Source organism: Lissotriton vulgaris, chromosome 7, assembly GCF_964263255.1.
Source record: "Lissotriton vulgaris chromosome 7, aLisVul1.2, whole genome shotgun sequence".
Taxonomy (NCBI): Eukaryota; Metazoa; Chordata; class Amphibia; order Caudata; family Salamandridae; genus Lissotriton; species Lissotriton vulgaris.
Genome location: NC_141695.1, coordinates 1,566,618,847 through 1,566,646,528, shown reverse-complemented (window position 1 = coordinate 1,566,646,528; position 27,682 = coordinate 1,566,618,847).

The following is a 27,682-nucleotide window of genomic DNA, read 5'->3' as shown; positions in this document are numbered from 1 at the left end:
AGGATGGATGTATGGATGAAAGGGTGGATAGATGAAGGATGGATGTATGGATGGATAAAAGGTTGCATGGATGAATGATGAATGGATGTGTGAAAAGGTGGGTGGATGAATGATGGTGGATGGATGGACGGGTGGATAGGTAAAGGATGGATGTATGGATAGAAGGATGAAAGGATGGATGGATGAAGGATGGATGTATGGATGGAAGGATGAAAGGGTGGATGAATGAAGGATGGATGGATGTGTGGAAGTGTGGGTGGATGAATGATGGATGGATGGATGGATGTGATGAGGTCTAACAGGTGCATTTATGTTTGTCGATAGTTGTTGATGATGAGGAGTACCAGTTTCTAGAATCTTTTGTCGGAAGGGGGTCCTTACGTCTAAAAAGGTTTTACAAGGGGGTCTCGGCATCAAAAAGTTTGAAGACCTCTGTGCTAGAGCTATCTGTAGACACTCATTTCTCTCTGTTGCTGTGCGGATCTTGTTGAAGGATGGGGCTGGGGTAGGAACTGTTCCACCACATACCTGACATACACTTCTATGTCCTCTTCTTACAAAATCTCCTTTCAAGTTGTGTCGCTTGGGTGTTGGGAGAGGTAGTCTACCGGGTTACTTGCCTCAGGCCTGTATTCTACTTAGCAGTCATAGTCTTGGAGCTATAGCATTTATTTCTCTATTTAGGTGGTGGCTTAGAGGATGTGCCCTGAAATAGAGGAATAAGCGGCTTGTGGTCCGTCCTCACTGCAAAGGGGTATCTGTAGACATAGAGGTGGAAATGCCTGCATGCCCAATGGATGGTGATCCCTTCTTTTTCAATTTGAGATTACCTTTGCTCTGCCTGGGTCAGGTATATGCTGGCATAGGCATCTGGGGTCTATTCTCCACAGGACTGTTGTTGAGTGAGACCAGCCTCTAATCCTGTCAGGCTGGCATCTACAGTGACAGCTGTGGGCTTCGACAGAGTGAAAGTAGGCCAATGTGGTGTCCACCGACAGCATGTCTTTCGTGGCCTGAAACGCCTTAGCTTAGTCTTTGCCCCATGTCCTCTTCATAGAGGCTTTAGTGTATACTAATAAAGGCTGTCTCAGGCTGTTCTAGTCCAGTATGAAGCGATCACAGAAGTTGACCATGCCTACCTAGAAAGCTTCTACTTTCCGAGACCTTGTCCTGGGCTCTGGCTTCCTTGACATCACGCACCTTTCCGGGTCAAGGGCTATGCCATCCACAGTGAATGCGTATCCAAAGAAATTAATTTGTTGCTTCAGAAACTCGCATTTGTCTCAATGGTGGGTGAACCCCGACTCTTGGATTCTTCGCAGTACCCCTCTAAGCCTCTCGCAGTGTTCTTGGATTGTGGTGACGTATACAGTTGTCACTGCCATTGACAACTCCCAGTAGGGTGGCCTATATCTCGCTTATAGCATTTTGAAAAGCTTACGCTACACTAGGAATTTCAAAATTTAGGCATAGTACCATTGGAGTCCTACATGTGTCGAAAAGGTTGTAATGTGCCTTGACTCTGGGAGCAGGGTCAGTTGCTGATATCCTGACTGTGGGTTCACTTTGGAGAGCCAGCTTGACCAATCAACTCCCCAATCAGATGATCAATGGCGGTGGTGAGGTGGCATTCACGATAAATTGCAACATTTGGTAGCTTCATGTCTATACAGATACTGACTTCTCTGGGTTGATTTGGCTTCTTCATCACAACAATTTGAGACATGCACGGTGTAGAACCGGTGAATTTTTCAATGATCCCTGTTTCCTCCAGCTTATCTAGTTCAGCTTCAACCTTCGACCGTTTGTGGAACACTACCCTGTGATGTCTCAGGGCCATCGGTTGAATGAATTTGTCAATATGTAGCCAGACAACTTTGCTCTTCATGCACCCAATCCCTTCAAACAGGCTGAAGAACTCGGCTAGTATGAGGGCTAGTTCTTTGCTGTGTATTCTGAATACAAACTCAACCTTCGCTGTGCTGCTGCTCAGGAGCATGTCTTGCCTCCTGTTTGTGACATAGACAAAGGGGTCTACTCGGACATTGCCATGAGAGATCAGGGTCTTGAAGCTTCCAAACATAGGTAGGGTCTATACTGTCCATAGGTGAAGACTTTGATCTTGGCCTGCATCAGTGTACATGGTGTTGGCAGGGTGCCATATATGTCTACGACCATGATATTAATGGAGATGCTGGAATCAATAGTTGAGTTGATGAGATCAGACCATACTTTTAGGTGACATTGGGGTAATGGTCAACTGGTGACCACAGTGTTGCTGACCGTGGACACTGATTGTAATATGGGGAAACAACCATTACAATGCATGCATTACAAGGCATGCTTTTACCCCGCATGCATTACAACGAAAATGGCTTGCTGCAGGGGGTATAAGGTGTTGGATTTAACTCCAACACCTTCCCTACTGGTGCACAGACTAGAGTTGGAATAGTAAATTAAACTATTCCAAACTCCAGCGCACCCCGACAGCAAGTCGGGGTAAAAAATTGCATTGTAACGGCATGCGGGGTAAAAGCATACGTTGTAATGTCATACAACCGTTATATGTGCTCCATGTTGTCATCGTCCATACTTTCCATCTCATCCTTCCCCTGTGTGATGGTATGTACCGTCTCCTAAACCTTTTTTCCTTTCTCTAACCTGCACACTCTGTGAACTGATTTTATTCCCATCATGAAGTGCACTTTTTTCCCCTCAGTGGCAGTCGCGTCTTGCATGACTCGGGGATGGGTTGAGGGTCAGGGGGTTCGCGCAGAGGATGGTGGGGTAAAAAACATTTTTAAACTTACCTTGCCGGGTCCCAAGCAACCTCCACTCCTGCCCGGGTCTGCGTTTTCCTGCTGCTGGCCTGCTGAACAGGAAGCAGCCACAGGCGGCCTCCCTCCCCTCCCCTTAGCCAATCACTACGCTGCAATGGCAGCGATATGATTGGTGCGGACGGTGCCCAGCCAAGTACCTGTTGGCAGCCCATTTTCTCTATGTAGGCTGTATGCAACCAACATAGAGAAAATGTAGAGTGCGCATGACTGGGTTGGCCAACCAAACAGTCAGTGCCCACAACAGTGGAGAAGCCACTACTCCCTGACCCGCCTGCCCCCAACCAGGCATACCCTGCCTTCTGCTTTCTCGCAGCGCAAGAAGCAGAAACATAAAATGGTATTTAAAATACCATTTTATGTTTCTGCTTCTCGCACTGCGATAAAGCAGTGGGGCGACACTCCGCCCCCCTGAACCGAGGAGCCGCCCCTGCTCAGTGGGCAGGCTGTCAGCTAGTGATTGTGCCCACCACAGTAGCCACATATCAGCTGGCTAGTTCTCGTAGCCTGCTGTGGAAACCGTTGAGGGATTAGCGCGATTCTTGGCGAGCTTGCCGGAAATTGAACCTTTCATTGTCTTGGTTAGCCACAGGTTTGAATAATGCATTGAGGGCTGTGACCAAAGTGTTGTATATTTTGGGCGTTACCTCGTTGAGTGTCTTGTAGATCTTGTGGGTGCCTTTTCCTAACTCTATCTTGGTAGCCTCAAAGTACAGCTGCATGGCGCATGACCAGTCTCTTTATTAGGGTGCTCGCGCGGATGGTGCTTCCTCGATGATAAACGGTTCAATCCTGCCATGGCACAGTGAAATGTGAATTCATGTGTCAAGGTTTCTGCCTTTTTTCCTGGTCCATAGGGCGCAGTGATTCACAGGCCCTGCGAGAGGCTGGCCCTTTATTAAAAGGTTGCAGGGGCCAGGTAGTCATCTCACTAAGCACTGTCTTGGCCTATGACAGTGTTCTCCTCAACCTGGGGCTTGGCCCATTCTCTACAGCATGGCCTTCCATGGCTATCCTGCATTAGCGGCTGAGCTGCAGGCACGGCACGTGCACCACCGATGCGGCCAGCTAGTCGGACAGCCGCTGCACCTGCATTCGGAACAACCCTCTGGCGGGAAATTCCCTTTACCTCACCTGTAGCATGAGCACCACCGGCAGTTCCAATGCCAGGCGGTCAGCACATTCAGGAGCAGCTGTGAGGAAGATCATGGTAATTCTGCAGGCCCACTTCTTCCTTGGCCTCTACCCGCAGCACGAGTACCACAGGCAGTAGCCTGAGTTGTGTGGCCACCAAACTTGGGGTCAGGAACAGGCGGTAGGTCAGCTGGGTGATGAGGTGGGCTCTTGCAACCTCATGACATCTATGTTTTAGAAGTGGTGTGGAAGCCCAGCCCATATTTTTCATTGACTGGCGTCATCATCCATGGTCAATGCTGGCTTCTGAGTGATAATGAGGCTTCTTAGTCCCGCCTTGTTACTGCCCTGTCTCCTTTTGGGACCACTCATCAGGACTGGATCTTTTACTTGCTGCGTTACACTGTCGCCTTCTATTAGTCTGAGAGCACTTTTTTATTTGCATTCCGCTTTGGCAAAGGTGGCATCCTTTTTATTGTTGTATAGCACTTTCACTTTAACAATAGCTGTCGCCCCACACAGCACTCACGGGGTGGGTCTGCAGCTATTGTTAAAGTAAAAGCGCTATACAAAAATAAACATGCAGCCGCCTTTGCGCAATGGCGACAGTTTGTTGTTCTTGCCCAGGGTCCTCCCATGTCTTAGAAGATATAGCACTGTCTGCTCACTCTTTTACAGTGTGCAAACAGAATCTGCCACTAGGCATGTAAAGTTCTGCAAAACTGCAGAAACTGGGGAAAAGGGCATCGCAGCGATCACCATTCACAGAAGTCCGACCAGTGAAGTGTTCGGGCCCCGGGACTCCGTGCTCCGGCCACCGCAATGGCACCAGAATAATCAAGATCCAGCGGGCGGGGGTAACAGCAGGGCGCTCAGTGCAGTGGAGGTGCAGAGCAAGGTGGGTGCTGCCTTTCTGTCTAGGAACCCCCCCCATCTCCGATCTTGACACAAATCCCCCTCCCACTTCTCACAGACCTCTCAGCATTAGGGCGGGTCGGCGCTGGCAGGTGCATGGCACCCAGGACCTGAGCGGGTACGCGAAAGGCTGAGGGTGGTGCACTGCAGGTGGAGTGGCTGCCACAGCCCTACTCCGGAGTTCCATCCGCAACCTGCATCAGCCTGGTATCCTAGGCATTTGGTTGGGGTGTTTAGCTGGGTCCTTGGAAGCTTGGTCATTTGAAGTTCACAAACTGTAGCCTGTTACCCCAAAATGATGACTGCCTGAAGTGTGTGGGTGGTGGCACCTCCCTAGATACCAAATCCACAACAGGTAGGCTAGGGCAGCGGGTGCAGCCTAACACAACAGGACGGTGAGACCCGCATGACCAGGGACCGGCAGTTTCTTACCCAGGGGCGTAGCTCTCAGTAGTACAGCAGGTGCAGTACCACCGCGGCACACGACTATTCTGCACCCAGGCTATGGCACAATTGTAGTACCAAATGGGGGTTAGGAACACAACTATCTCCTACATCCTTGCTCATATGGTGACCCCCACTATCCTAATGTAAGTGTGTACACTGTACAAGAATCGACGTTTGTACTGCCCGGTGCAGTTGTTATGGACTCTGAAAGAACCTGCTGGACGCCTGGGGCTGTAGATGTGAGGCATAGTTGGCTTAAATTCCACAGGAACAATCCCACCGAGCAGAACAGCTGTGGCACATGGACCTCTGGGGTACGGGGCACCACCAATATCTCTGGATTTCGGTCTTGTCCCTTCCTTCATTCAAGTATTACTTGTATGCAGTCCACGGGCATGCTTCGTTTTACTTTTCAAACACCAGTGAATTATATGATGTATTCCAGTTGATTTTACTTTTGTTATTTAGACTTCTGAGAATAATTAGATCTTCGATGTGCCAATTGATCGAATGATAGTGTTTCCCTTTATGGTCATGTTTCTCACAATTTAAGGGTATTTTCACCTGTAAGGAATTTGCAAATCACTTGTATCCTGTGTTTTGTTACTGCTCATGTATCTGGAAACAAGTATGTGTAGTTTGATAGGGGAATTACCTTTTTTTTATTATCCATTTACACTCATGTCTCACATGCCCCTTTGAGACATTGAGCTCCACTCCGGGGATGTACCACCTTTTTAGGTGGAATTTTCTTATCCAAGCCACCTGTTGTGTGTGTGTTTTTTTTGTCCTGGTTCTAGAACCACAACGTGAGTGGATTCTGCTGGGCCCCTCTTGAGTTATAGGTCTGTAAACGATTGGGTTCTATCTAGTGAAAAATGACCACGAAGCTATGGAATGTGTCACTAAACATCTAATATTAATCACACCCTGAATATGCTTGTCTGAAACTATGAATAAGACCTACTAATGTATGTTTCGCTGTTTAAGAAGTTACTCGAGAAACGTATAATTGTTTCATTTTTTTTACATTACAATGGGGTGGGTGATCAGGGAGGCATGTGATAAGTACTTTGGGGCAGATTTACAAGAAAGTGACGCATTTATAGAGATGCGTCACTTTCCTTGCGCCACCCATAAAAATACTTGTGCCACCATGGATGTGCCGTATTTATGCCTTAAGTGCACCAGGTATGCCCAGCCATGGGTCCTGGCCTCACTGTGCCACTAGAATCAAGCTATCCTGGCTGAAGAGGGGTGAAACCCCGAAACCGGTCCTAGGATGCTTGTTTCCGGTCCAGGGAGGACCTTACTTGGCAGTTCGGGCTGGACTGTTCCCATGAGGCACAGGGTCAAGACTGATTTGCATATGGCCAGGTCTAAACTGGGGTGGAATGGTGAGCAAAGGAATGATGGATTTAACCCATATCTCTTGACTGGGGTGAATATTCTGATTTGTTCTGCATTCCGTCCATCAATTGTGTGTCTTTTGTATTTACAATGAGGCGCACCATGGCGGAAGGCTTGACAGATGCGTCAGAAATTCACGCATTGCTGGAGTTGTGTCGCAAGCACGACGCAACTCCAGCAATACATTGTATGGCCTATTCCCACTACACTGCGTCACTCCTTAAGCCTGCTTGAAGCAGGCGTAAGGTTTTGACGCAGTGGCGTCCTAAAAGTGACGCTGTGAAATCTTGTAGATTTCATTGCGTCACTTTTACGAGGCTTTCCTGCTTAGGAACGCCCCCCTGCATACTTTATACCTGACGCAGGTATAATGTGACACAGGGCTTTACAACGTGACGCATCTACCCAGATGCGTAACATTGTAAATAGGACGCATTATTAGCTCCACCGTTGCTTCACAAAAAGTGGCGCAATGGCGGCACAAAGAGGCACAAGGGGCTTGTAATTATGCCCTGTTGTTTTTAAAAGCCAGAAGTTGTCTTCAGGACAGCTTTTGTTTGAATTCAAATGTTACTCAATGTATTCTGTAGGATCTGCCTCGTTTGTCCCAACAAAAGGACACTGCTTGAAGCGTTCTGACTTGCTCTTAATCCGTCGCCTCTGAAGCCCAGAATCGATCTCATTATCTGTCATAGTATTAGAGCCAAAGGCAGCATTCTTCTCCCATTTCTGGACTGTGCACCAAGGCAGAAGCAGGGAAATGCTTCAAAAATCTGACCAGAATTGTTTCCACCGTGGGCGCTTGTAAAGAGCCCACCAGGTGCCGTTGGTTAGGAGCAGTGGGAACGAACGACAGATAGCTCAGTGTGTTCGGTTCATTCTACGGGGATCTGTGTGTAACACATAATTATCAAATTCCAATACAAGCATGTAAAATGTATGGATTTCACACATTTTAATTTTATTTTGGATGTTTGAAGAAAGATGAATTCTGCCGTTGTTGCCGCCTCAAAGCACTTTTGGAAGATGGGCTATCAAATGGGTTTACGAAAGAACAGAGGTGCAAAAAAACCAAGGGGCGGATTTACGAGCCCTTTGCGCCACTTTTGCGTCATTTTTAACCTGGGAAAAGTGACGCAAAAGTGGCGCAAGGGGACCCCCAAGCATTTGCAATGCAATAGGTATCGCATTTACACGAGTTTGAGCGATTAACATTGCTAATAACAATGCCTTTTATTTTTGTTTTCGTTTTTAAAACATAAACAAAAGGCATCGTCATTTACAATGCCAATAGCTTAAACGAGCGTAACTGAGATGGATTCCCAAAGACAGACTCGTCAAAATAGACTGGGCGGACTTTTCAACAAGACAGAGAGCTACTTCACCAAGTTGTGGACTCAAGAGCCATCTAATGGCAGGCGCAGGTAATAAAGTAATTCTTATTGATTTTTAGACATTCTGGTCAGCGTTTGGAGTTTTGCTTTCTTCGATGTGATAATAAAAGCTTGTGAAATGGCTGCAATCAACTTCCTGAGAGAGAAAGGGTGAAAGAAATGTTAGACTACACAATGTTCACTATGGCATAGGCGTGCGCATACATAACAGTGTTTTAGTCTGAAACACTAGTTGTGGCCTTTGTATAACGCTTGTATGTTGTTTTATCAAGTACATTACTTATATTGTGTTGTAGTATTTGTAGCTTACTGAATGCCACTATATGAGGTGCTGAATCACTTGCTAACAAGGTCAGTCTGCTATATCTTGTATGGTGCATGGATGGAAGGGTGTTGTTTTTGTTTTGAACCTATGTGGGAATTGTTTTCACATTGTGTGTGATGGCCACCACGGTGCAATTATAGTGTTTTGTGATACAGTGCTTAGCAGGTGATGGGTGGGGCTATGTGAGAGCTCTCAGGGAACCACGTTGCCACTACTTTCTCATAAGAAATAATATCATCTTGGAGTATATCCCCTTGGCCACTCACATAGTGTCCATAGTTCAAAACACCTCCATCTGATCAAACCTTGTACTCTTCGTTTAACCTCATCACCTTTTGATTGGGAAAGCACCTCAACTGGGTGAGCCCCTTTTATTTTTTTAGCATATACATGATTTCACACACCCTAAAAAAGTTCAATATTTAAATGGATTTTATGCTTATAAAGAATGTGGATGATGTTCATTATACAAGGAGCATATCCATCCATCGCCTCTGAGAAATCACTTCTCTCCCACAGTATCAACTATCCAGAGATGTCTGTTAAGTTGACCGACTCACTATAACTGAAGCCCGGAGAGTAAATTCGAACTTACCTTATGCTATACATATTAATAAACCTTTATCCATTGGCTATGAATTTTTGGGGGGAGAATTTAGGGGCATATTAGCAAGAACCTCGTTAAACTTATCGCTGTTTTAGGGGCAGGAAATTGCTGCTAAAACGGCGATAATGGGCTTGCTAATATGCGTTATAGAATTCCAATAGAAGCCCAGGTTAGATGTGCAGGACATTTAACCTGGGCTTCTATTCGAATTCTATAACGCATATTATCAAGCCCATTATCGCCGTTTTAGCAGCAGGAAACTGCTGCTAAAACGGCGATAATTTTAACGATGCTCTTGCTAATATGCCCCTTAGTGTCTTGACATACTGCACTTGAGGAGGGATTATCATCTGCTTTATATTATAACACTGGGATGTTGGAAGCTACATTGAAGGCAATAAGAGCTTTAGGGCCAAAGACATCTGATGTAGACCACCTGTGCCAACATTTCAGTGTTTGTCTTTCTGTTTCTCATTCCTTTTATGACATTCTACCCTCAGTAGCTGGAATGTTCTAATAGCTTTATTGCTCTTCTGCATCAGCCTATATAATTTCTTAAAGGTCCCTTCCCTTGCAACGAGCACTCACTCGTAGCTCCCACATAGGCTCAAAACAAAAACAACACCCTACCAACCACACACCCTACATGGTGTAGCGTGCTATATTTGTTGGCAAGTGATTCAGTGCCCCATATAGTGATATTAAGTACTATACAAATAATACAAAACAATATATGAATTAGTGTACTTGATAAAACAACATACAAGCACTATACAAAGTCCACAACTCTTCTTCTAGACCAAAACACCATTATGTATGCACACGTCTATACCAGAGTGAACATGTTGCATAACTCGGGTAGACAGCGTGTTGTCTAGCTCGGGTAGATAGCCCTCTACAGCGTTGTATTATCAAAGGATAAGAAAAAGCATTCCACGCCGTTCTATCAGCCGCGGCTGGTAGTGGGAGTACCGGCCCGCGGTGACGTGGGGAGGGGCAGTGTGGGGGGTAGTAATGTATGGATTACGGAGTTTAACAGGTAGGTAAACATATAAATAAATAAAACTAATTTCGTTGCGCGCACTGCATCGCATTTGGTGATGCTGTGCATGCAAAGAAATTCGTTTTATTTATTTATATGTTTACTTACCTGTTAAACTCTGTAATCCATACATTACTACCCCCCACCCTGCCCCTCCACCTCCCCACGTCACCGCCCGGCCGGTACTCCAACTACCGGCCGCGCTCTATCTGTGGCCACTTTAAGTGCAACGTTATGGCCTTTGGCCCTCTCAGCGTCCCAAATGTTTTGCAGTGATATATTTGGGTATATAATATGTTATCTAGGATCATTAGTGAACACCAGAGACATGTTTTCATCAAGGTTCCTAACATTCTGAGGGTGAATTATACAAATGGTAAGCCCAAGAAATGACAGTTCGAAAGCAGCAGTGTATCTTGCATTTCAAAGGAATGGTACCCTGCTTTCCAAGGGGCCATTCAAGGTCACTGTCGTCCTAGATTGACTGATTCCAAACTCAGAAATAGAGTCACAATTTTTTCTTAGTTTAAAAAAACTTTTATAGCAATATATTGATAACTTTGCCACATATTCACAGGACCTAACATGGAACCTAAAGCAAGAAAATCAGAGTACATTAGGTTGAGATCAAGGGGCAAAAACTAAATTTCGGGGCTTGAAAGGACTATTCACGATGATTTGTAATCATTTAGGATACCCCCTTTCCCACTCCAACTCCTCCCCTTGCTGAGCAATAATAATCAGTAATCTGGTGTGAAGTCTTAGCTAAGAACACCTTTTCTGAGTGCAGACACTTGCTTTTGGTGTCATTTGCATCATTAGAAGTCCAAAGTGGCAATCCACATCTTCAAGTCATTTTAACTGATCCAGTGTAAGACTAACAATAAGACCCACTGGGCTTATGCTTTTTTTCAGTAGGGCTTTTATATCAGGTGCATTCCTGGATCACAAAATGTTCTTGAAATCCATAGACTAGCATTTATCCAGATACAACTGCAGCTGAAGAACATCATAATATCACCCACTAGTATTATTTCCTGATAAATCCATATTTTGAAGAAGTGGTCAAGGCATAAAAACTAATACCAGTAGAAGAATTAAAGAACGTTTGAAAGCAGCATTCTCTGACTGAAAGAAGATTTGTATTTAGTTTAGTCGGCCCATTTGTTTCTTCCTTGGTCTTTGAAAAAGTGATTTTTCTGTGTCATTATCCTGCCATGGGTGACCATATTGACATACAAAATATTCTCAACTTCATCCAATGATCTTTTTGGTGTCCACCAATGAAGCAAGATATCAACAAATATGCATCTTCTTGAACCCTATGCATTCAAAATAATAACTTGCACCATAAATAGTTTGCATTGTTGCTGTCTCTTATCATGAGTCCTAAGTTATGGAATACAATAGTAGCCCACTTGAGATTTGCCACTTTCAAAAAAACTTAATTGTGGTGACTGCTGATAATTTTACAAAAGTAGTCATTTTAGATCATTTGTTAAGGTTCGATCTGCCTTCAAAATGGCACATTGTTTTGCAAAGGTTGCCTTTTTAAGCACACCATTAGCAGAACTTATTATATAACAAACGTTTGGAAAAAAGTTTGCACATCTTTGGGAATGGTGTGGTCTATAATATATGGATAAAAACCACAGAACAACTATCAAACAGAAACTCATATTCATACGGTAGAGCAACTTACTTTACTCTTCTAATACCTCAGTATAACAGGTCTTTTTAACTAAAGGTAACATTTCCCTATAAAAATGGTGTTTGTCGTACAACAAGATTGCCTGCTTTTACGATATGCAATTTTATGATTGTAGGCACGATACTTTCTCGTATTGATGGAGGTTCATGTTCTTACCTACCTCCATGAGGCTCCTGCTCCCCTCCCTGCCCCCCTTTCTTTTTTGACTATATTACTATATTAGAGGTTGTTAATAAGATTGCTTGATTTAATAAGTAGATTGATGTGATAGGGGACATCCTTTACCACGAAACTTTTACAACGCGGTACCATTACCACGCAGGTTTTACAACGAAAGTCGTTACAACGACTTTCGCTGGAGGGCGCACTAGGATAGGGAATAGTTTAATTTACTATCAAACACCTTCCCTACTATCCACGGGGACTTGCGTTGTAAAACATTTGTCGTAACGGTACGCGTTGTAAAAGCACGCGTTGTACCGTCATACATCCGATGTGATATGGCGGAGTGAAGCCATTTGAGAGATATATATGCAATTAATATGTACATGCATAGTGGAGTTATAGTGTGTATATTAACATGGTTGAATAGCCACGCTGCAGGAGGTTAATGTCAATTGATAAATGGGGTATGCCATTTGGTATTAACCAGGTATGATTAATGACCATGATGTTTTCATGCTGTTGGGTCGCTGATTTACTTTTTTATGCCTGGCTGATTGCCTTTTGGTTCCATAAGATAAGTTCTTGGACTGTCAAATGTTTTTTTTTCTATACAAAACATTTACACAGATCAAACAAAAAAACAGCATTGCCTGCTTTTATTTATGTAAAAGCATTTCATCCATGATTGATTTATCTCAGTTGCTTCAGCTGCAATTAGTCTGTCTGACTTTTTGACTCAATTGTCTATTCAAAGTATGGCAGGAATTTCTTTTTAAGTACCACAGATCAAATTAAATGTGTGGCTGACCTCCGAGCATCTCCTGAAATGCCTTTTTATGTTGATGACAAAGTGTCATAATCAACTCGATCTTTATCCACTTGGGAACATACTAAAACAAATTCACACAACTTTGGACATAATGGAAGTGCATAACTCAATGTTTTTTCAGACTTTTATTGCCCTCCACCTCAAAAGACCACCATGGCTTGCACATGTCAAACTAGGTTTCATGATTTGGTAGCACATTTAGCTGCAGTGGCAGCTGCCTGTAAACAGGCGTGGTAAGGTGGGGGAGGGATTAAAAAAAAATTACTTACCTTTTTTGCCTCTGCCGCCTCACCGCGTGCCTCTTTCTTGCCTCTGCTCAGTCTTCTTCTCTGCTGGAAGAAGCACTGGAAGCACCCAGGCTTCCGGACTCTGCCGGCCAATCACGACGCTGCAGAAGCAGCGTCGTGATTGTTCTGAGCGGCCTGTTTGTACACTCTGGCAGTGCCAGGGGAGGCTGGGCATGTTCTCCATGGGGCTATGCAACACAGCCCTATGGAGAACACACTAAGGGGGCATGCCGGTTTGGCCGGACCGAGAGGGCTGGTCAAAGTGTCATGCGCACGTAGGGAGGGAGTGCACACCACTCCTGCTCCCTCTGCAGTGAGCGAGCCCCGCCCCGCCCAACCTGGCTGAAGTCGCTAAAAAATAAAATGATAATAACGTCTTCTGATTATCATTTTATTTTTATTTTCCAATGCTCAAAGAGCAGTGGGGCGACGCTCCTCCGCCCTAACAGAGGAGCTGCCACTGTTTAGCTGTACTCCTCCCTTTCCTCTTGCACTTCTTGCAGAAGTTGATCATGAGTAATAAGTATTGTGCATTTGTTATTCCTGTTTCTCTGTAGTCACTTCACTTCCCCATCATGTCAAACCTGGGGCACAGGGGAGGGTATACACTGCCACAGATTGGACTGGAGCTATCCCAGGTTGCATGTTCCCTTCTACTGCTATCTCTGCACGCATTGGCATGCAGTGTTATGAGGGCAGATCCGACTGGTCATGGTAGGAAAGCCTTTGAAAGCAATGGAGCTCTTAAAATAATTGCATCCTGTAGTGACAAGCTGCACACAGGAAAGACATTTACTAGGGAAGCAGTATATGTGCTTTGTCCCAAATCATATTCAAGGTAAATGGCTATTCTGATCTGTAGTATGTGCTCCTCTGCAATCCAAAATAGTGGAATTAATACCTAGTTAGTGATTTTCTCTTTCCTATCCTTTATCATATTCAAGGCCTCCAGCTCCTAGCAGATCTTATGTCTCAATCCTGTTATTCTGTTGTAATTAGTGGGATCACCCCCATGTTGTCTTATATGTTTCTTCCCAATATTGTAGACATTTTTTACTCCAGAATTCTGACATTTATTTTTCAATGACTTGTCTATGTGAGAAACATTTACAGATTCCTTTCACAAGTGCCCAAATTTCTGGTCCAGTTCCAATTGTGTGTCTTCTAACACCACTCCTTAATTCTCCTGCCTTGCAACTCTCAGGAGGTTTTTTATTTGAGGCACTCTCTAATTTGATGTAATAACCTTGCTTGAAATCAAAGTGCAGTGTAAATTAATTTCCCCTGATTTCTCACTTGCTTTACTGCACAAGAAAGTCCGGTCCTTTAGAATAGGTTTGGAATAATTTCATTGAATGACCACCTTGGAGACCTCTGGATCCTTTACTTTTTACAAGGCGGACCCCGCATTGTCCACAGTGCAACTGGTGAGTAGTCATCAGTAAAATGGCTGCAGATGTCACCTATTTCTGGCCAGAACCATTGATGCCAGAATATGTTATTGATGCAATCTTTGACATGGTGCCCCAGAAAGCAACACTGAAGTTAGTCGGGTACAATAGAAATTCAACACACTCTGTGAGAAGTGGCACATTTAGAGCAGCAGATCAGTCACAAGGAAGAAGGCGGGGCTATAGTGGATGATGTCAATAGGGAGGAACAGTGGGATGAAACATAATTTTTGGCTAGGAATAGCAAAACAGCTCTGACAAGGGGTTAAAGGTTCCAGAGGTGTTCCTGGAGAGTGGGTGGCAATGGCAATATTCAACAAATCTCTGATTGATTCTGGGTGGGCATTGTTGTATCACATTGAGATGGGATGCTCACCTGCAGTGCTGTGGAGGCCGGCATTACACTCCCTCTCCACTCGCAGCCACTCTGTCACGCATGTCTGCAAGCGCTGGGACGCCCCGTTGCTGGGGTAGCCATGCGCTATATAAAACAACTTAACATAACATAACATAACATAACCTGGGAGTAAGCTCAGACCAACCAGTTGATACAGAGGGTGTGCTAATTGAGGAACGTGATTGATAGAGAAGGCACTGTGTTTATTACAGAATATTGAGACAATAGCTTGGGTGAGTAGGATAGAGGCCTTCCCAGAGCCAGTAGTTACAGGAGAAGGGTGATTAGCAGTTACAACAGGAAAATGTATGGTTCCAGGGATGAATAATAATAGTTTTTTATGTAGCTCTTCATACTGCACAACTTCTGTTTTAAGCACTGTCAATAGCAGGTGTTACTATTCCCCAGGTTAATGATACCCAATTGATTCAACCTAGAAAGATGGGCACTTGGACACCGTGCTAGATCAGGCAAACAGCAAGATCAAGCATGTGGATGGATAGGGATAGACATAGGGATGGGGATAGGGATAAGTAGAGTGATGGGGATAGGGATAGGGTAGGGGACAGGGATAGGGTAAGGGATAGGGATATAGATAGGGATAGGGATTGGGATAGGGATAGGGATAGAGTAAGGTCTAGGGATAGGGTAAGGTATAGGGCTAGGGATAGGGTAAGGTATAGGGGTGGGGATAGGGATAGGGTATGGGGATAGGGATGGGGCTAGGTGTAGGGATAGGGTAAGGTATAGGGATAGGGATAGGGTAAGGTATAGGGGTGGGGATAGGGATAGGATATGGGGATAGGGATGGGGCTAGGTATAGGGATAGGGTAAGGTATAGCGATAGGGATAGGGATAGGGTAAGTTACAGGAGTGGGGATAGGGATAGAGTTCAACCAGTACTAAATTTGGAAACATTGTTCTCTGGGAGCCCATCAATTGGGGTTAATGTGTGGCAGAGGAAAGAGGGTGGAGTAGCGAGGGGCAAAGTTTGAAAAGCAGAGTCTGACGGTCAACTTACAAATTTATCTTTAAAACATTGACAGCAAATAAACTCCCACAAGGACATATTTGACAGTAATTCTGTTCTAGATAACTTAGTTGGTTTCAAAGAGTCTGCATTTAAAAGTATCTTACATGGTTTAGGCACCTGTGCAGAGATCATTGTGTGCCCAGAAATTTTGAAGCAATTATAATCATGGTAAGATAACTCTTGTGGTTAATACAGTTATGGGAGGATTTTGTGTTTTGTCCAGCCATAGTTTTTACTCACAGTAGCAAAGAGCGGCAATGTGCCTGCTGCAAAGCACATTGTGTAACATGCAAATCACAGATTTGTATTTCATTTATATAGGTAGGTGGGATACTGCTTTTGACACTGAGATTATTTTGTTACTTCCAGTTCATTTGTTACAAACCTTCTATATACCACAGTGTCATGGGTTTAGATCCTCAATGGTTTTTGTCAATCTGTTGTTATTCTAAGATTTCAACGAAGAGTGCCCTGGGGAAGTAATAAAGTCTTCTTAGTACAGACAACCACAGCCCCAGCGCTGTTATATAGCCTGATTTTATGGTGCTCCTGACTATTCACACTTAGCATATAAGGTCTACAAGTATGTATGTGATCCAGCGCAACTCCAGAAATTCTCTGTAAAACCATCACCTTAACCCAAGGAGCTAATCACAAATTACACATCAGTTGGCCCATAACACTGCAAATTATTCATACACACATTTACCCTGCTCCTAGGATTTGGTGAAGATCAAAGGAGCGCTGCTGGCTTATAGCGGAGTGTCTAAAACTAGATTTTATACATTATTTACATCTGCAGTTTAACTTCTAATACCATGGTTTCGATTTAAAGGAAACATTTAAAACACCCTACCATTATTTGTAAATGGATCAGCTAGTAAAAGTTAACTAAAGGACAACAAGACCAGCTTAATTCTCCATTTATTTAATCTTTATTTAGAGACTTACCCCCAGATTCATCAAGAACACATTTTGCGATTCTTTAATAGCGAAAAGTACCGATTCGCTATTAAGGAATTGCAAAATGGAATGCATCAAGAAATCACTAAAAAAATAGTGATTTCTTAATATTCCTTAATTGTGACTCGCAAATTGCGAGTCGCAATTAAGGAATACCTCCCCATTCATTCCTATGGGCCTAGAGCCCCCTAGAAATGAATGGGAAGACATGCAGGGGTGTCCAAAGGACACCCTGTTACACCCCTGAAATTGATTTGTGCACATATGTTACGCACACACATGCCCTTAGGGCATGTGTGTGCGCAACAAGAAACTTTGAAAAATGCACTTAAGTGCATTTTTCAAAGTTTTTGCAAATTACCATGAAGTTGTACTTCATGGGAATTTGCGTGCCCTATAAGTGAATTCGCTATTTTTTAAACTTTCATGCATTGCATTTAAGGAATCTCAATTTGAGATTCCTTAAATGCAATAAATCGCAATTTAGCGAATTCTCTATTTGCGATTTTTGCATTTGGGATGATGCATCCCAAATGCAAAAATACCGGTCGCAAAGGGGCATATTCTGAGAATCTGCCCCTTGCGAGCGGATTTTGGTTTGATGAATCTGGCCCTAGATCTCCTAGCATGACCATTATCTTTTATTTTCGATGAAAAATGTATTTAAACATCAATAACCTGGAAGAAAAGTTTAAACTCAAAACATTCATTTATTAGCATGACAGTTTGAAAAATAAGGAAAATGTTTATATTACCAAAGATTGGAAACGCAGACATCAGCATAAGGACAGAATAGTTTCCAAAGAACACCTCTCTATCTCTCTCGATGTTCCCCTTTCAAAGGACTCCGCACTCATTCAAAAGTTAAAGTCCAGGAAAATTTCAAAGTCCCTGCGAAATAGGAAAATTGCGCAGACCAACAGCATGTCAGGGTGCAAAGATAAAATCGGAAAAGCAAGCTCCTTTCATCGTCCCAAATGTCCTCCTTTATACCCTTTTTCACTAACTTATCTATCTAAAAGTTGTAACTTTGGGGTCTTAGACTGTCCGTGATTGGTCACTTGAGGGGTGGATGAGCATCACCTCATCACCTTATTTTTCAATTTCCTGCAGAATCATCGTCATGTTTTTTACTTCTGACTCCACAGTATTTAGTTCCTTGAACAGCACCATTGGGAAGGGGCTCCAGGACTCACAGAACTTTGCCCCATCATGCTTGGAGGGAGGGGGATGAGGCTTGACCCTCCCCACTTGCTCGACAAAGCGCTGCGACTTCTCCCACTGCACGGGACACCCACAGCACTATAGGGAAGGGACTCCACGTCCCACAGTACTTTGTACCATCACACTTGGGAGAAGGGGTAGGAGCCTTGACCCCCCCAACACAACAAAGCGCTGCAACGTTTCTTGCTGTTTGGGATGCCCATAGCGTTATTGGAAAGAGACTTCAGGTCTCACAGTACTCTGCATCATCACGCTTGGAGGAAGCTGCCTTGATCCCCCTCATGCTAAAAACCACAGCAACTTCTCCTACTGCTTGGGATTCACGCACTCCGCACCAGGCCAAAGCCTGGCCCAAGAGCAAACCCATCCTGTGCCTGTCGCACCAGGAAGAGGTAGGGCACGGCTACCCCCTTGGCTTGACAGATGGGTACCCCCGGACATTCCTGATACTCTTGGCGGGACACTATTGCACTCAAGGTACGTGGACATTTGATTTTGCTGCTGCTCATGCCTGTACCCCCTATTTGTTATTCTTATTTGTGTGGTTTCCTGCCCTCTTGGATCTGGAGGTAATTGTGACTGATTCTGAATTGCAACAATCCTTGTGGCTGTTTTTCTCATGGTATACAGGGTTCAGCGAAGTAGTGAACGAGGAGAGTGACTGTGGGCAGTAAGTCTGCATGCTGGACATTACCACTAGACTTTTTACACCTATGTGTCTATAGGTTAATTCGGAGCTAATCAGGGACGGGGGACCCCTTGCTTACCATCCCTGCTATATTTTGGGAAAGCCCTCCCACTTGTTTTGAAAGTTGTGAACGTTTTTATCTTAGCATTGTTGTCCTAAAGGATGGGGAAAAGAAAGACAGCCACCACTAACTCAAGGTCCCCCAGGTTGCCCCTCAAATCACCACCATTGAGGGTTTTTTGGCTCGGGTAGTGGGGGCTGTATGGAGGCTATATCAAAAGAGGCTGAGCGGGATGAAAGAAGGCTATCCTTAACAAGGGATGGCTCTCCTCTTTGCCTTGTCCTGTGCTCCTAGTCTCCTTGAGGTTCCCATTACATCCTTGGAGCCTTGTGGCTCACTTGTAACATGTCCACTGGGGGGTGCCTGGGACGATGCCCAAGAGGTTTGTGCCTCATCCCTGAGTGCGGGCACCTTGGTGGGACAAGAGCAATAAACAAGAGATATAAAGTCAAAAAGGATGTGTGCTGTACTGAGACTATGAACTAGAAGGAATCGTGAAACACCCAGAAATTACATGAGGCTGAAAAACTCCCATCAGACCACCATTGTGGCGGAATATCGTCACGTGGGATACGGATGGTAAACCCAAGTCTCACCCAACCCATCAAGTGATGGTGCAGAGATGGATTCCAAGGTAGACCTCTAGCCACACTGTATTTCAATTAGGTGGTGATGGTGTGCAGTGCTGTGTGGAAAGTGAGTGAAAAGTGTTAAAAATAACTACTGTAACAGAAAATATGTTTAATAGGCACTGTTACAGTGTTAAGATTAAAATGACGCCAAAATAGTCTGAGAATATGACTATATGAAGGCGCAGTGCAGAGTGGTCGACATGTTTCAGCTATATGGATTGATTTTATCCAGCTTTCTTCAGGACCGTGATCTAATAACAACTGCAATGTCAGTGAAAACAATATTTTTGTGAAAGTGAAGCAAGGCAATATCAAATCAAAATAATCCTACCAGGAACTTGGGTCCCCAATGTTTACTGGTGGAAAGTTGAATAGATTGTCCTTCCCTGTAGGAGAGATCATGCACACAATGTGTGGTATCAAGAATGTGTTTACATTGAACCTTCAGTTACAAAGAAAACAGTACAAACAACACATATTTCAGACAAGAGCAAAAAGTCTCATTGTTTAACAAAAGGCAATCGTCCTACTGATTTACATGACAATGGTCATAGTAGTATTGTAAATTTGTACTCACCCAGCGTTATGTGGGAAGTCACCTCACCTCACCCGGCACCCGCTCGGGAAAAATGAGGCCCGCTCTGTTAAAAAATGGAAGAGATGATAGAGTATGATCCACCGCAATAATTGTATTAGTTGCCGTGTGTTCGTTGAGCTTCTGCTGACTTCCAAAATAAATTTTAACTATATCCAGTTGCTCTCATAATAGGCACCTCCCTGTCAGACTACATGCCCAAACAATTGCTTGTCCAGAAAAAGAGAGTCAGGCAAGGACCCAGTTAATAGATGAGTCTAGCATAGGTTTATTGCCAGGTTTATGAAAACAAAGAAAATAACCCAGATAGCAAAAGTTACAGCTAGGCAGTGGTGGTTCAAAAAAGTCTACATGAGCCTACCTGTCCGTCGGTACCTCTCGCCTGCTTCCAAGTGGGAGTGGAGGTACCGAACGGACGGCAAGCGCGCCTTTTTATGCCAAGAATGATTGAATATTTGGTTGCACCCTTTGGTTTAATGCGGCGTTAAAGGGTCAGGGCTGATCTTAAAACCGGAACGCCATTGGTTAGACCTCTTCGTTCCGCGGCGCCTGCGCAAATGATGTTAACAGAAGATGCTAACAATGGCGCATGCGCGGTATCTCTGGTTACATACGCATGCGCAATAGCGCGATCAAGACCGCTGCCGGCGGAGTGCTCTCGATTTAGAAGGTGTCACTAATCGAGGATTGGTGTTCAGGCTCATAAATTAGAGGGATTGCATGTCTCTATGTAGATCAAGATCTACAGTACACTCACATGTCGATCCATAGTCTCGAGGTATATGAATTTAACCATAAGCACACATGGAGTACATCAGGTCAGTATTAGATTGGGGCATAGTCGGTATGATAAAATACCAGACCCTATTTATTGAGAATGAGATGTATGTGGCAATCAAAATTTTTTTTGTGGCAATCAAAATTTTTTGCTCAGAGTACAGCGGGTTTTAGCCACTATATGCTTGGATGATAAGATAATGCACATAGGTTCAAACATTATAGAGCCCTATGGAATGAACCATAATTCTTCGTGTGTGGGCAAGAAATGAAAAAGCACGCAACTACAGTGAAGTCCATGCTATATCATCATTGAGTCCCTGCCTGTTACTTTTGAGGGAAAAGATCACTTTTTGTTCTTTGATGAATAAGAATCTGGATATGTCACTGATGTGGGGTGGAATAAACGGCTGTTCTAGAATCAACCACTTCATGTCTTCTGCAGTGTGCTTGTGGGTCAAAAAATGATCGGTCAAGCGTGTCGATTGTTTGTGGCAACAAATCGTACTCTTATGCTCACCGATCCTTAATTTGATTTTGCGGGTGGTGTACCCGATGTATCTTAGGGAGCAAGGGAGGTTACCATATATATGACTCTTTCAGAATTACAATTTGTATGTTTCTTAAGGAGCCAACCTTGCCTGTGCCCAGGTCAACTTTATCAGTTTTAATGGTCTGTGGGCAGACACTACATGAGTCACACGGATAGTGGCCCTGTACTGGCGGAAGATCCCAGAGTGTAGTTGGTTTATCTTTCTCTTGTACTCTAGGTCTGGTATGAACCAGACTGTCACACAAACTCGGTGCTCTTTTAAAAGAGAACAGAGGTAGAGGGATGTCAGTGTCTGTGATGTTAAGAATACTCCTGGTGGGACTACTTAGGGGAAACACACGGTCAAGCCCCATTGTAAGCCCTATGTATAAGCGTTTGAGATGTGTGGCACTCCCAAAGTAGAAAAGCATCTCATGTGGGCATACAGATAGAGCCAATGTCACATTTCTCCCATCAAATTGGTCAGCTTGATCACCTGCTGGATGCTCACCTCCGGGAGCTCAATGGCACTGTGAACATCAGATTAGGCCAATTATGTCAAGGTTAGCACTGATTGAAGCCTTAGTTTTGCAGATCATGGATCAGCTGAAAATCTCAGTTGCCTCTCACGTGGGTTGCAGTCCTCTACCTGGGTTGAGGCCTATCAACATTTGCCTAGTCCTGCCACAGAGTTTGTCAGTGCATCCTAGTGAGTTTGTTCCCTTACCCCTTTAACCATCCAGGGTTTCCTCTGTTGTTTCCCATGCTACCCCAGACCTCACACGCCCTCCGGCTAGGTTACACCCCCCGGTAGTAGCCACCCTAAATCTCCTAGGCCAAGGGTGAGGATCAATTTGCCCCCGGAACCAACTCTGATTGTGGTAGTTTTAGGGAATGCTTCTCCTTATAAATCCTACACCAGAATATTTTGTGGAGCTAAAGAACAAAGTGGTGCAATAGTCTCAATCTGATGTGATGGGTGGGAGCTACCCGCATGCAGTATAGCATTACATGATGTCTCTTTGCCGTAAAGTCGACTATGTAGAGTGTCATCTTTTATGTACAGTTCCACATCCAGAAAGGTGACTTTAGATGTGCTGGAGTGGCATGTGAAACTCATGTCCATGTTGTTAGAATTTAAGTGGTCACAAAAGTGTTGTAGTTTCTCCTGGGTTCCTGACCAGAGGAGGAGACAATCATCAATGTACCGCCCCCAGTAAATGATATTATCTGTCCAGGGTGCACCCCTCCTACCCCAAACCCATTCTGATTCCAGTGAGCCCATGTATAGGTTTGCAGAGGAAGGAGAAACTTTTGAGCCCATAGCTACTCCCTTGGTCTGCTTGTACCATTGTTTCTCATAGATGAAGAAGTTGTTATTGAGGATAATATCCATCATGGATGTCAGCATATTAGTGTGTTGTCATAAGGTGGCCGGTCTGTTGTGTAGAAATGTGGTCACTGCCTGTAGGCCTAGGTCAGGTTTGATGGAGGTGTAAAGTGAGGCCACGTCTAGGGTGGCCATGATCAAGCTTGGTTGCCACTGAATGTCTGCCAAGACACTCAAATGTGTTTTGTGCCTTGTATATAAGATGGAAGGTTCTTGACCAAAGGGTTTAAGAACAGGTCAACATACTGAGAGAGTCTCTGTTGGTCCCTCCATGCCTGACACGATGGGTCTGCCGGGAGGGAAAGGTACTTGTTTATGAATTTTACTGCTTCATGCTTTTTACATGCAGCTTTGAGATAAAGTAGAGCCAGTTCTGGTTGCACCTGTTGTTGTTCAAGAGGAATTTTTAATGTAATACATTATCAACATAACTCTATCCTTTTTAACACTTTTAATAACATATGTCTCTTAATTTTTTTGCAGTTTTATCAAGTGTATGTATTATGATTTTATTCTCTTTCATGCTAATATCTATAATGGAATAAAAATGTATATGATAGGATAATTCCTTGAAATGCTATTTTTTCATTTTTGTTTAGGTGTCCAGGCGCGGACTGGGAACGCAAACCGGTCCTGGCAATCAAGTTGGATCAGCCTAGTAGAAATCACTGCAGCTGGTTTTATTACAGGGAAACTGATCAAAACCGGACCGCGGGAACTAAAACACCCCCTAAGGGTCAAAAACCACCCTCCACCCTGGCGGCCCACCAAGGAAATGCTCAGTGCCCACTACGGCCAATTCGGCCCAGTAGGTGCCTTTTAGGGACACATTGTCACATACATGCTTGAGGTTCAACATAATCCCCAATCCTACACAGGTGGTTTATATTGATTATCTGATTAGATAGCATCACCAATGTGCTTTGTGGCTAATTTCCTGGCTGTCTCAGCCTGTGAGTTATCATAGGAAGTAGCTTACTCAATACTAGCACGCAGCAGCCAAGAATGGGTTCAGTCTATTTGTATCACAAATTGGAAGACCTTGCCAGTTACTCCATGTTACCCCCTTCCATCTCAGCTGATTTGAGCTGTCATCAATGATGCCTAGCGTCATGTAGAATCTCTACACATAGTGTCCCTTGTCTAATGCTCTTCACTGCTAGGTCGATGGGCAAACTCAGTTTTGAGCTTCAGCAAGTGATCATTGACCGGCATATCAGAGGTTTTTGTGGGGCCTCGGTAAAAAGCCATTGCATGCCTATTCTAATTTAAAAACAAATCTTCAGGGAAAGAAAACGAATGGACCTTTAGCATAAGGCACCATGTAGGAGATTTAATAATATCTCAGCCATGCTAGATACCATGAATAAATATAGAGTGTTTCCTCAAAAACTATAAAAATTATTTGGAGCAGAAAAAGTGCAGAAAAAACGCGAGACCAACAGAAAAAAATGCATCCTTTGCCCCATGGACATCTCTTAGGGGTTGCCAGGTGTGCGACTCTGTGAGTGAATGAAAAGGCTAAATGGATTGTGATGTCAATTCCGCTACCCCTGGCACTTTGGTGAATCGTCAGCCGGCGAGTAAGCTCGGAGCGGGTTAGCGGCGTGTAGCCGCTATCCCGCTCCGAGCTTACTCGCTGGCTGACGATCACTGAGCCTCTGGAGTTACTGGATTTGGAAAAAGGAACTAAATAATATTGTTGTGGATATTGGAAGGAATTACAAGGATGTTTGAAATATAAATTGGTGCATTATATTGGATTTGTGCGCCTTGGCCGGAACTCAGTGGACTTCTTTTTAATAGCAACATCAGTTTTTTTGAAATTGTTAGAGCCCTGAGGAAGTCATTAGGAATACTTTTCCTCTGACGAAACATGCATGTTGGCTGTTCGCGAGAGTGGGCTTGGCTGTATTATATTAATTTGGACCTGTGGCTTAAACAAGTCTTCGCTGTGGAAACTGAAGAATATGAAAATAAAAAATCTTCAATTGGAGTTTGGACTGTACTGATCACTTAACTGGGATACTGATCTAAGAAATGGTTTAGAATTGTGGTTAATATATTAATGCTCGGGGAATCCGATCCAAATGTATGCATTATTTAACAATTGGTAACAATTGTGAACTTACAGCACGGGGTGGTGGCTGTTTTGGTTTCCTCTAGTAGCAGTGTTGGTTATAATTTGAAGAGATTTATACATACCCTAGACCGTGAGCAGGTAAAACTTCACTACCCAATCTTAGTATCAATTTTATAGCAGTTATCATCTGATGATACTCATAATGTCGGATTTGGAATTTTCTTCCCTGATCAACACTTTGATGTGTTCAAAATTTCTCCAGCTGCTTCCAAGAAAATAAGACATTTCATTATTGGCCTTAGCGCCTGCATTTTTTGCGTTATGTTGGAAAATAAGCTGTTTACCACTCTCACGTTTAGACCTAAACCATGTTTTAGAGGCTTGTGAAACCCCCACCTTAATGGCAGCTTTGGAAGAACAGGTGAGCGCATCGCCTTCAACATGGCGCCTGAGCCAGAGAGTACCTGGCACCTTCCCACACTACCTATGTGTTGGTTTACTTTTTATGTGCCTCTTCGTCAGCTAATCACTGCTTGTTATCTTTGTACATGTTCAAGAATTTTGTGATGTCAGTGCGGTTCTAACCAGAGTTCAAATTAAGTTTAAGAATGAGGATGGTTTTAAAAGTTGTTCGAAATACCTATCCCAGGTCGACTACAGGCTGGAAGGTACTTAAAGTCTTAATTCATTTCTACTCATCTCATGCCCACATACCTTAAAAAGGGAATTACGTTAAAAAGCGATTCTACACAGTTATTGGCCTGGCAGTCACGACTGACAGTATTTAGAATCAGTCAAAAAATAACCCAATTTCCATTTTTTTCCACATTTAAAATAAATACAGACAGGAAAATAAATGGTTTTCTGTCTGTATTTATCTGTAAAATCAGTAAAAACTGAAAACAGAGAGCCTTAATTATGATGTTGATGTAGCGGAAATTGCATATAATTAATTAATAATCACACGTTTAGAGCGCACCACCATATAATCTTTTGCATATTAACATGGGGTTGTAGAATTGTGAAATGAATAAACTCAAAACGTGATGTGCTTAGGCCATTGAAAACTAACAAGGGCAATTAACGCAGAAAGTTAATGTAACTAGCAGAAAGCATTAATGTGAAGAACTTGTGTTATGAAATTGACAATTATTCATGTACTAAATGTGTTTATTAACTATCTTGTTTTACCAGTAGGTAAATGCATTAATCTAATGTACCTTAGTTTTTTCTCATACAAATTCATAAAGTTCTTATGTTAGATGAATCTTGTAGGCCTGAAATGGATTTCCCTGGAAACTCTTGCTTTAGAATTTATAGCTGAATTTCATGTATGCTGTGGAACTTGTTCTTTCTCATGTTTTGTGTTGCTTTGTAATAAATTAACTAACAGTACATAGTGGTCTGTGTTTACTATGTGCCCCAAAGAAATTCTGTTTAATTGATTGGCACTAATAAAAACACATTTCCCCTCTGCACATCCATGCTGCTAAAAAGAATCATTAGATTTTGATTCTAGAATATGTCCAGAACGTATGGGCCCGGCCCTTTCAATATTGAGAGAATCTGGTCGACCCTGGTCTCTGCAGGCCCTAAAAGTAGCCCCAGAACATTTCTGCATATCATCTTGTCAATGCTCTGAGAGGCACCGGCATTCCTTTTTGGGGCCCAGGACTTATTTTTTCATCATCAGACTTTGATGCAGCGCAAGAGAGAAAGACAGAAAGGAGAGAAAGGGAGCAGGAGTGACAGCAATATAGTGAGAAAGCGACAAAGCAGGAACAACGAAGAAACTGTAAGAGAGAAATAAAGAGATAGGAACTGCAGGGTGGTGAAGAAAGAGGCATGATGCTTAACCAAGACAAGGCAGCCTTCGTATTTGGGAACCCATATATTAAGAGACACTGATAGCGGACTCCAAAGAAAAAGTATTTTCACCTATCCATATTTATATTTTACAAATTAAGCAATGGTGAGAGGACACAGGGAGTGAGTCCTGCTCTCTCAAGGATTGTTTGGCTAGTGATTGGCTCTTCCTCTTGGAAGTTTTTTTTGATTGGGCCCATCGTTTCATTTTGTAGCAGTTTTTTAGATGTAATAAAAAAATCATACATGTTTTCAATTTCAAACAGATCTGTAGAAAAACTCATAAAATATTTACTGTATGTCTCAGGACTCAGAAGCATTGATTTTCCTCAGTTGTAAATTAAGTATGTGCCTACCAGAACAGTCTGTGTCTCTTCATCAGGGCTGCTTTGAAAGCTGAGTGGGTGGAGAAAGCTCACCAACGTCTAGTACAGTCAGTTGGCCAAAGTATCAAACCTAACAATGAGGTGCAAAAGGAGGTCACAGGGCACATGATCTAAGAAAAGAAATCACTACACGTTTATGCCAAAGAGATTGCTACTTGACTAAGGCCCTTTAGATGGGCTGTGATGGCATAGATTGCCCTCAGAAAATACAGAAAATATGGGAACGCATGAGTGCAAACTTTTTTTTATAGGGTCCAAATGTTTGATAGACTGGAAACGTGACCAGAACGAGGGAAGGCATATGTGGAATAGGTGGCAGTAAGGGTGAGGGATGAGGGTGTTGGCAGACACAGATGACCATCCCAGCTCCACACGCAACCTGGAGGAGCAAATGAGATCCACCAACAGCATCCTTCACTGGTTCTCCACCTACCTTTCCAGCCGACAAAAGTTTGTTCACATGAATACCTCTAGATAACAAAAGATCCATATCACATGTGG